We start from the raw sequence: 9,412 nt of genomic DNA, 5'->3' as shown, positions 1-9,412 counted from the left end.
GGATGTCAGAGTGTATCACTGATGTAATCAACTTTGATCAAAGGCACCTCCATTGAGGTCTGCCCTTAATGAAATTCTCTTCTTTGTATCAAAAAAAAATATATATTTATACAAATAAGGACATGAGTCATGCCCAAAAGTCAAATGATGCAAGCCTGACTCCCAATTTTAATGAAAAATGACCAAAATGCTCGAGTTTCATCACAATTTACGGGCATTGCCACTGACCCATATCCAATACCCAAAAACGGACCGAGCGACGGAGCCAAAACAGAAAATCCAAAACCCTAGTGACGAAACCAACGTAGTAGCAGCTAGGATTCAAATCATCCGTGCTCAGCTCGAATCTGGCTTCAATGGAGGTCGATAAGGTAAGCCCTTACTCCAATTTCACTGCCTTCGTTTATGTTTCTTCGAATTAGGATGTGAAAAGATGAGGTGCTAATGAGACTAGAGTGGAGATGACTTATTGGGTTGGTTTCGGAGAAAATGGAGGAAGCGAAGCAAGAGTGAAAGAGTGAGAGGAGGTTGGAGTAGTAGGAGTAGGTGTAGAGTTACTTATTGGGTTGGTTTCGGGTAGTTGTGTTGGATGTGAAGATTTGAGTTGCAATCTTTGAGTTGGGTTTTGGTTTCCAGCTGCATTTGGTAGTTTCAGAGTGGAAATTTGCTTGATTTTGCTCTTTTTCTTTTGTGGATACTTTCAATGGTGTCTAGAACCTTCATGGTACGTATACTGAACTTTGTATGTCTTACTAGGAAAGTGGTTAATTTTTTTTATCTATAACAAAAGACTTCATTTTCTCGAGAACAATTGCACTTGCTCATGTTTAATCTCTGCATGTATAATCGATCGTGTATTAATTATCCATACGCTTGATTGGATTTTAGATAGACTAGGTGGGTGAGGAAGGTTTGGTTCAGTAAAGTGGACTTGCATATTAATGCTTTAGGACTCAGTACCGCACCATTGACACTACATGTCAGTTTTGTTCTGTTCATCTATTTCAGTTCTACTATTTTATTCCTATTTCTTAACAATCTTGTTTTGCATTTAGTCATAGTAGCATGACTTTCTACTTTATGGTATTGGATTAGTATGAATTTGGTTTATCAAGAATTACTATAGTTGATAGGCTTGAATTTTGTACTTCCTGAGTTGTTGTCTAAGTTGAAGACTCGAAATTTCCATTGGTAAGAAAACCCAGAACACCCTGTATGTTCTTGAAGGCAATCAAGACCTGAGTTTGAAATGAAAATTGTTAGCCTAACATGTTAGTCATGAGTGTTTAGGATATTTCTGTCTGTGTTTTGTTGGGTTTGAGTATTCTGGTAATAATATGAATGTCCTGTATGCTCTAGTATGATGGCAATCAAGACTGGAACTTGCAATGAGAATAGTACTCTTATAGTATATTCATGAGTGTCTAGCATAAGTTAGACAAACTTTTTATTTTGTTTGAGTAGTTTGATAATACCATGGAAATCCTCATAGGCTCTAGTTTGACATGTTTGCTACTTATCTAGCCTAAACTTGAAATATCTTTGTTGTGATTTGTGAAATATCGATGCTGCAAGCATTTTTTCAGAAAGAGTTTTTCTTGACCCGCTCTCCTCGCCTCTTTATCCCTTTCCTATCTCTTATCTTCATTTATACATTTTGGATATGATCAATTGTTGTAGGGTATACCTAACATTGATGTGCCCTTTTGTGAGATGTGATATATTCATTTCTTTCGAGGGTACTTTCAATGGTGTCTACAACCTCTGTGCTAATGCTATCTCTTGGAAGAAACCCCCTGAAAGCACTGCAAATCAAATGTTTATGGGGTAAGATTGTGATTCATCATAGGGATTGAATCAAAGAAAAGAGAAAATAAGAGGAGGAAAGGTGAAATGAAGGTAAATGTTTAGAGTTGAGAGATTCATGTGAAGAGATCAGACACTGAAAAACATGAATGTTTTGACCGAAGTTTATTAAGTTCATTGTCACCCACTCTCAAACCCATATATTTGGAGAAGAGATATCGTTTGAAATAGTTGAGAACTAAAATGGGCAAAAGGTCCTGACGGATTGAGCATTGAGGGCTGAGATGCAAAAGTTGACTGATTATTGACAATTTGTTGATATTGTTGTATGTTATTATTGTTTTCACTATGCTTGCTTCAAAAATGAGTACATATGACATTCTGTATTTGCTGGAAAATGAGAATATATGAGATTACAAAGTTTATTGATATGCTACTGTTCAAATTGAATTAATATGCTATTATTGATCTGCTACTGTTCAAATCAAATTGAATTGATATTCATTGTTTATGGTTCAAATTGATATTCAGCCGGAGGCTTCAATTTCATTCATGGATTGACAGATCTAATTGCTTCTACTACTGCTCTTGCTCCTGCTCCTGCTCCTGCTCCTGATACTGCTACTGCAAATGAAGCTGTTACTAAACCAAGGACACATTTAGCAATAAATAAGAAAAAGAAGTTTGACGAAGAGATCTAAGATTCTCTCTCTTAGCAACGTGCAAAAGGAAGAGATTTTTTTTTTTTTTTTTTTTGAGAAGTAACATAAAGAGAATTATTCGTAGGAAAAAAAATAACATAAAGGGATTATTCTCAGAAAAAAAAAAAAAAAGTAACATAAAGGGATTAGAGGTCAAAAGAACTAGTTAAGGTTAAAAAAAGTAAATTAACTCATGACATGTGGCAAATAGAGAGCAAATTGTTCTTATTTATAAGATTTAGTCCTTATAAAGGGATTAGAAGTAAAAAAGTCAAAAGAAGTAGTTAAGGGTAAAAAAGTAAATTAACTCATGACATGTGGCAAGTGGAGAGCAAATTGTCCTTATTTGTAAGATTTAGTCCTTATCTATACTATTATTAAGAGAAGGGAGCTTGCTCTCCAAAATTGAATTTTTTTACTAATTTAACCTTTATATATTAAAAAACTATGAAATATAATTAATTAATAAGGATAATATAATAAATTACAATAAATAAATAAAATAATAAAATAAAATGCAGAAAATGACAAAATGTGATAGTTGTACGAAAAGTTTTTCCACTACCTTTAACTTTTCTCCACACACATAGTGGGTGGGCCTTGCTAGTATGTTTAATTCAATCTTTAAAAAATGTATTTGTTAAGTCATTTTTTTTTTTTTGATAAAATGGCAGCGTACCAATAGTATGCCCCGGTTCATAGATCAAGAATAGTACAGAAGACTACTCCAATAATACATTTTTGCTCAGAGTAGTCTATGCCACATAAAAATATCTCGCCTTACAGGCAATCGATTCTACCTAACCTTAAGACGCCGAGCACGCAATTGTGATACGCTAAAGCTAAGCACTTCCACAAGACTCATAGAGACATTCTTATTACTAGCATAGACAATCAAAACTAGGATCACCTACTAAGCAACTATAGGTTCATTCCCCTGAGACAGGGTGGAACCACTGACATCCTCAACTAAAGTGAATTCCGGCAAACCATTCACCAATTTTTCCGCTTTTCTTGGAGACTTACGTTTCTGTGATGGGGACTTTTTCATAGGAGAAACTTGAACAGTCTTGGGTTCCTTAGCTTTGTTTTTTGTACCTTTTGGCCTACCTCTCTTCTTGTATACCTGCTCAGCCGGCTTGACATTGCACAACCCCATGGTCATGGCATCTAGATTAGTTCTTCCAACTGCCAAACTCAATCGCAGCTTTTTTGGCGAAGGCCCATCCTCATTCACATGCTTACGACGCATCCCACACCTAGTAGAATGCATGGCATGATTTGGGGCATGATCTGTCGAACTGTCTGTATTTGTTAAGTCATATTTTGTCAATAACTTATATGTAATTTGTTATAGTTTGTTCACCCTACGTTTTGCTTCATTTATTAAAAGACCAATACACCCTAATGTAAAATTACAATTATGGATAATATTTTATTAATAACTACATCCTATGAAACATTTATACCCATACCAAGCTTTCATTATCAATCTCTTATTCATGTTTAAACCCTAGTTAACGCCTTTATTTAGCATTCATCATCAAATTTCATTGTTTGTGATTTTTGAATCCTAGCTTGTAGTTTGTTCGGTAATACTTTACCGAACATTAGATACTATTTAGTAGAAGTCTACCGAATGTTTTTGTATCATTCAGTGGATATTGTCAAAGACTTTGATCAATTTTGTTGTTGTAGATTCATTCGGTAAACATTTACTGAACTCTAAGGGACTATTCGGTAAAGGACTCGTTAAGTTTTAGCAAAATCTTACTTAACACATAAGATGATAGTTTTTATTTTTATTTTGAGTTGTAAGGAAATCTTTACACCTAAGGGTAATTTGGGAAATATAAGTCGGTAAACTAAGCAAATTATAATTTAAAAGCTTATAAGTAGAGGTGGCAAACGGGCCGCTAAGCACGAGCACGGCACAGGCCTGGCACGCTTAAAAGAGGCCCGGCACGACCCGAGCACGTTAGAATAACGGGCCGGGTTGGGCCTAGGAATATTGGCCCATTGGCCCTGCCCGGCCCGAGCACGACATATTGTGGGCCGGCCCGTTACAAATACAAAATTTCATTTTGTTTTTAAAAATATTTAAAAACCACAATGATGAAATTTGAATATTAGACCTCTTTTTTAAAGGGTTTTTGTCCATTTACCCCATTTTTAGAGATTTTTTTCCCACTTACCCCATTAAGTTTTTTTAATTCCTTCTTACCCAAAACACTCTAAGGAGGTATTCCCTAATACCCCATTAAGATTTTTTTTTTGTTTTATTATTTTTTTTAATACCATTTTACCCTCACCCCTTTGAAACTTAGAGAGAGAGAGAGAGAAAATGGAAGAGAGAGAAACTATAGGAGACTTCGCCGGAGCCCCGTCACCGGCCGCCGGAGTCCGGTCACCGGCCTCCGAAATCCGGTCACCGGCCGCCGGAATCAGGTTAACTTTTGCAGGAATCCGGTTAACTTTCGCCTGAATCCGGTCAACTTTCGCCAGATTTCGGTGACCGGCCGCCGGAATCCGGTGACCGGCTGCCGCCCACCTAAATTTGCTGAAAATCTCACCGGAAAGGTTTTTTTGCCCCCAATAGACATCTATTGCCCCCCAATAGACGTCTATTGGGGGGCAATAGAGATTTATGAAACCTCGCCGGAAATCTCCAAAGAGGTTGTTGTAGATCTTATATGAGGTCAGAGAGGTTGATTGACCCCTGAATAACCTGTATTGCCCCCCAATAGGCGCCTATTGCCCCCCAATAGATGTCTATTGCCCCCTAATACCCATTTATTTTTTAAAATTAGACAAATAAAACTTTGATTAAAGAAAAAAAATGAGGAGATTACATCAATTCAAAATGTCTACTGCCCCCCAATAGACGTCTATTGCCCCCTGATAATTTTTTTTTCTTTGTTCTTTCCTTCTGGGCCTTCTGCCCCACTTTACCAAAATAAATTAATTAATTAAATTCTGCACTCACATTACAAAAAAAAAAAAAAAAAACAAAGCCGGAAAACTCTTCTCAACAGTTACATTACTTGCATCTTTCTCCAACTCAAACTCCTCTAACTCTAAACCACCAGTATCATTAACTCCAAATCATTTGAACTAGTAACATTACCCAACAATGTGACCACTGAAGCTGAACCAGTATCAGCAGGAGAAAAGTAAACATTTTTACCAAAGGGAAGCTCAAAACACTGATTCACAACTACAATAACAATCGCCACACCGATTATCAGCACCAGTCTTCGGATTTCAAAGTTGCATAGTCTCTGGGTTAGAGCAGCAACACCCATTTTTGTATGTACAATTCAAACAGCTGAAAAAAAAAATCAAGACTTTACATCATTATTCCCCATTACATCTCCAAAATCTTAACCCATTTGCCAGACAAGGAATTATATTTAGCCAAATAAGAAAATCAAATGAAGAACTACTAGAGAGAGTACCTTGAAATGGGTTTTGGGTGAGCCCAGAAGAGACCTCGTTACATTTCTCGTCGGTCTTCGGAGCTCCGACTCCAAAGTAGTTGCATCTGGTCGAGCTGGTCCGACACCGGTGATGCCGAAGACGAAGTCGGTGTTGGAAAACAACGGGGAAGAAGGTCGACGGAGGGATTAGTGCGGGGAAGAAGGTTCAGATCGGACTCGGAGTTTTTGTAATTAAGATCCTCCTCCTCCTCGTCGACGACGTCCTTGCATAGAGAGAGAGAGAGATGGATCCTCATCGTCGGCGTCGGCGCCTCCTTGCAGAGAGAGAGATGGATCCTCGGGTCGTCGTCAACGTCCTTGCAGAGAAAGAGATCGGTGATGAGAGAGAAAGTGAGAGAGAGGGTCGTCGACGTCTTCCTTGCAGAGAGAGAGAGAGATCGGTCGTCAACGGCGTCCTTGCAGAGAGAGAGTCGATTCGTCCTTGAGATCGATGATGAGAGAGAGTCGGCGAGAGAGATAAGGGTGGCTACCTGTGATTTTTAATTTTTTGGAGCCCAGAATCGTCATTTAGCTATCAAGTGGGGTTAGTGGGAACAAAATTTTGTTGGTGGTGTAAGTGGGTTAATTTTAGTGTATTTTGGGGCTATGGGTCAAGGACCCATTTTTAAAATGTCATGACAATTCCACCACTGCTATTTCTTTATATTGTCAAAATAGTGAAATAAAACATTATATCCTTGTTTTGACATAAAGTATTTTTTCTAATCTCATAATAATACAACAATAGAATGAAGGAAAGAATAATATGATACTAAATCTTCATTATATTAATAAAGATTAATCTCACAATAATATACTACAAGCAATATATTTTGAGTTATTTTTTTTTCGTCTTTCTATCTTGTAGTGGAATATAAAAAATATTCGAAAACTAATCTTAAAAAGTTAAGATTAAGAAAAATATTGTAGAACTTAATTTATTTTAATTTTCTAAATAGTTAAATAAAATTAATTTTTATTTATTCAAATTAAAATTTTAAAATCGTGCTTTATAGTGGGTAGGCACGAGCACGGCCCGTTTATTGACCTGGCACGAGCACGGCCCGGCACGATATGGGCTCGGGCCATGGGCCGGACCGGGCTTAATGTTTAAGTAAATGGGCCGGCACGAGCCCGACACGATAATAAATGGGCCGGCCCAAATACAGCACGAAGCACGACTAGGCCCGCTTAAAATGGGCTGGGTCGGCCCATTTGCCACCTCTACTTATAAGTAGGGTGAAAAAAATATGTAGGATGAACAAAGAGTTTAAGAGAGTGGCAATAATAGCTGCACCCAAATATAAATCACACAAAAACATTAATTGTGATTTGTACGCATTTTTTTTTCTAAACCGTAAACATGAAATTTATAGGAATGTTTATCTTAGTATCTAAAAGACATTACTTGCCTCTTGACTTCCATTTCTTATCTAAAACACAATCACAATTGCTTGCATCACATGTTTAATTGCTAATATAATGCAGAAAACGCTCATCATGCACTTGCTAGGTAGTGGATGAGTCACAGTATATTTCACATCGATCACAAGCGTAAGCTGGAAGATTGTCAATCCCATGACATGAATTTCTACAAAGCAATATTTGATTTGGAATTCAACAAACTGTTTTTTAGGAAGAAACCGAATACAAATATAGTTCAGAGAATTGCTTTCATTCAATGGGAAATACTCAAATACGACACATGCCATAGTATAGCCCTTTTATTTTCTAAGGTTTATCTGAGAGTTCTTCACGCATGGACTACACTGTTTGAACGATTCCATGTTTCATGTGCTTGGTTGCTTGTATAAGTGCGCAACTCATTAGGCTAATTCAACGTTTTAGAGAGTTGAAATCTTCTGGGTCAAACTAAAAAAGACGTTACTATATTCGTGCTCATAATGGGAGCATTTAAATTAATTAAAACAATGATGATGATCTATAGTTACATGCTATTATTTAGGGATGGACGTTTGGAACTGAAGTATTTACGTGTCATTAGTGTGGTTCGATAATAGATTTGGGGGGGGGGGGGGGGGTCAAATAAATGATGTAATTGGTGATACTGAGAACGGCTTTAGTGCTCCGGGTACATCCATGCACCGAATTTCAGTCAGTCTTACACATTTTAACTATAGTATAAATTTAATCAAATAATAATGGATAAACATGTAAATTGTTAAACAAAAAATATTTAGATTATATAATATATGACTGTTCAACCAAAAATAGAAATAAAAATTACTCATGTTTTTGTTTTATTGCATGTATGTCAAATTCTTGGAAAATTATCTTATGGTCTCGGACCATGATACAAGTGGTGGTCTGGGTTGATGTTATTGGTCCATATGACTTATATTTATTTATAGGATTAAATTATGTTTAGTCCTTGTACTATGACCATTTTTTCGTTTCAGTTCCTGACATTCTCAATTAATCTGAAAAGTCCCTAACGTCAAAATTTCCGTCTGATTGGTCCCTCCCGCGTCAAATTAGGAGCTGGTTTTAGGTGAAATGTCCAATATACCCCTCTGTTATTTCTTTTTCCTTTTTAATTTCTTTTTCTCCTTTTTTTATTTTTTCTTTTTAATTTCTTTTTCTCCTTTTTTTTTTCTTTTTTCTTTTTAATTTCTTTTTTCCTTTTTTTTCTTTTTTCTTTTTAATATCTTTTTTGATTTTTCTTCTTTTTTTCTTGTTCCTTTTTAATTTTTTTTGCCTTTTTAATTTCTTTTTTGCTTTTTCTTCTTTTTTTTCTTGTTCCTTTTTAATTTCGTTTTTTCCTTTTTTTTTTTCTTTTCATTTTGCCTACTTTCTCCTTCCTCAACCCACCAATCCCATTCCGATCAAACTCCACAACCTATCTGTTTCTCTCCCCAAATTGAAACCAAACCCTGCAAAGACCTAGCTTGGCGGTGCAGAGATGGACATCGAGCAAAAACAAGAGGCTAGGAGCTGATCGATCACTTCTTCACCTTCTCTGAAGCCATCTCCCTCTGTTGGGATCCGCCCTCGACTCCATCATCGCCGACGCCATCTCCCAAACACAAGCAGATCCCAATCAGCTCGGAAATTCGCCGCTAAACCACTCCCCTCTTGTTTTCACAGCCTGCTTCTCTCTCTCCCACTCAAATCTCACTTTCTCTCTCCACATCAAGCCTCAATTTGGAAACTTTTCACTGAAAACTACCATTTTTTCAGACCCTGAGGTTTTTGGGTCTTGCTCAAAATGGTGATTTGGATTTTGGGTCTGGTTGAAATGATGGTTTTTGATGGCCAAGTTGACCAAAAACAGAAGTGAAGAAGAAGAATACTGATGGAAAAGGAAAATGACCGCCGGTGTGGAGAATAATAATTGGGGTTTCGGGTCGATCTGGATTGGTTCGCCGACGTGGCGCTACCGATGCAGCAGGATACGACGGTCAT

The 9,412-nt window shown here is 37.0% G+C and overlaps 1 long non-coding RNA gene across 1 annotated transcript; it reads left to right on the top strand.

The window, feature by feature from the left end:
• The first annotated feature begins 260 nt into the window (after positions 1–260).
• LOC133713111 (uncharacterized) lies at positions 261–2,235 on the top strand. Its single transcript, XR_009847786.1, has 2 exons — positions 261–371; positions 1,681–2,235. It is a non-coding gene; the product is annotated as an uncharacterized LOC133713111 (long non-coding RNA).
• Positions 2,236–9,412: the final 7,177 nt, after the last annotated feature.

The sequence above is a fragment of the Rosa rugosa genome, chromosome 5 (genome assembly GCF_958449725.1).
Source record: "Rosa rugosa chromosome 5, drRosRugo1.1, whole genome shotgun sequence".
In the NCBI taxonomy this organism is placed as follows: domain Eukaryota; kingdom Viridiplantae; phylum Streptophyta; class Magnoliopsida; order Rosales; family Rosaceae; genus Rosa; species Rosa rugosa.
Note: the sequence above shows the minus strand (reverse complement) of the source record. Positions and strands in the feature narration are given on the sequence as shown.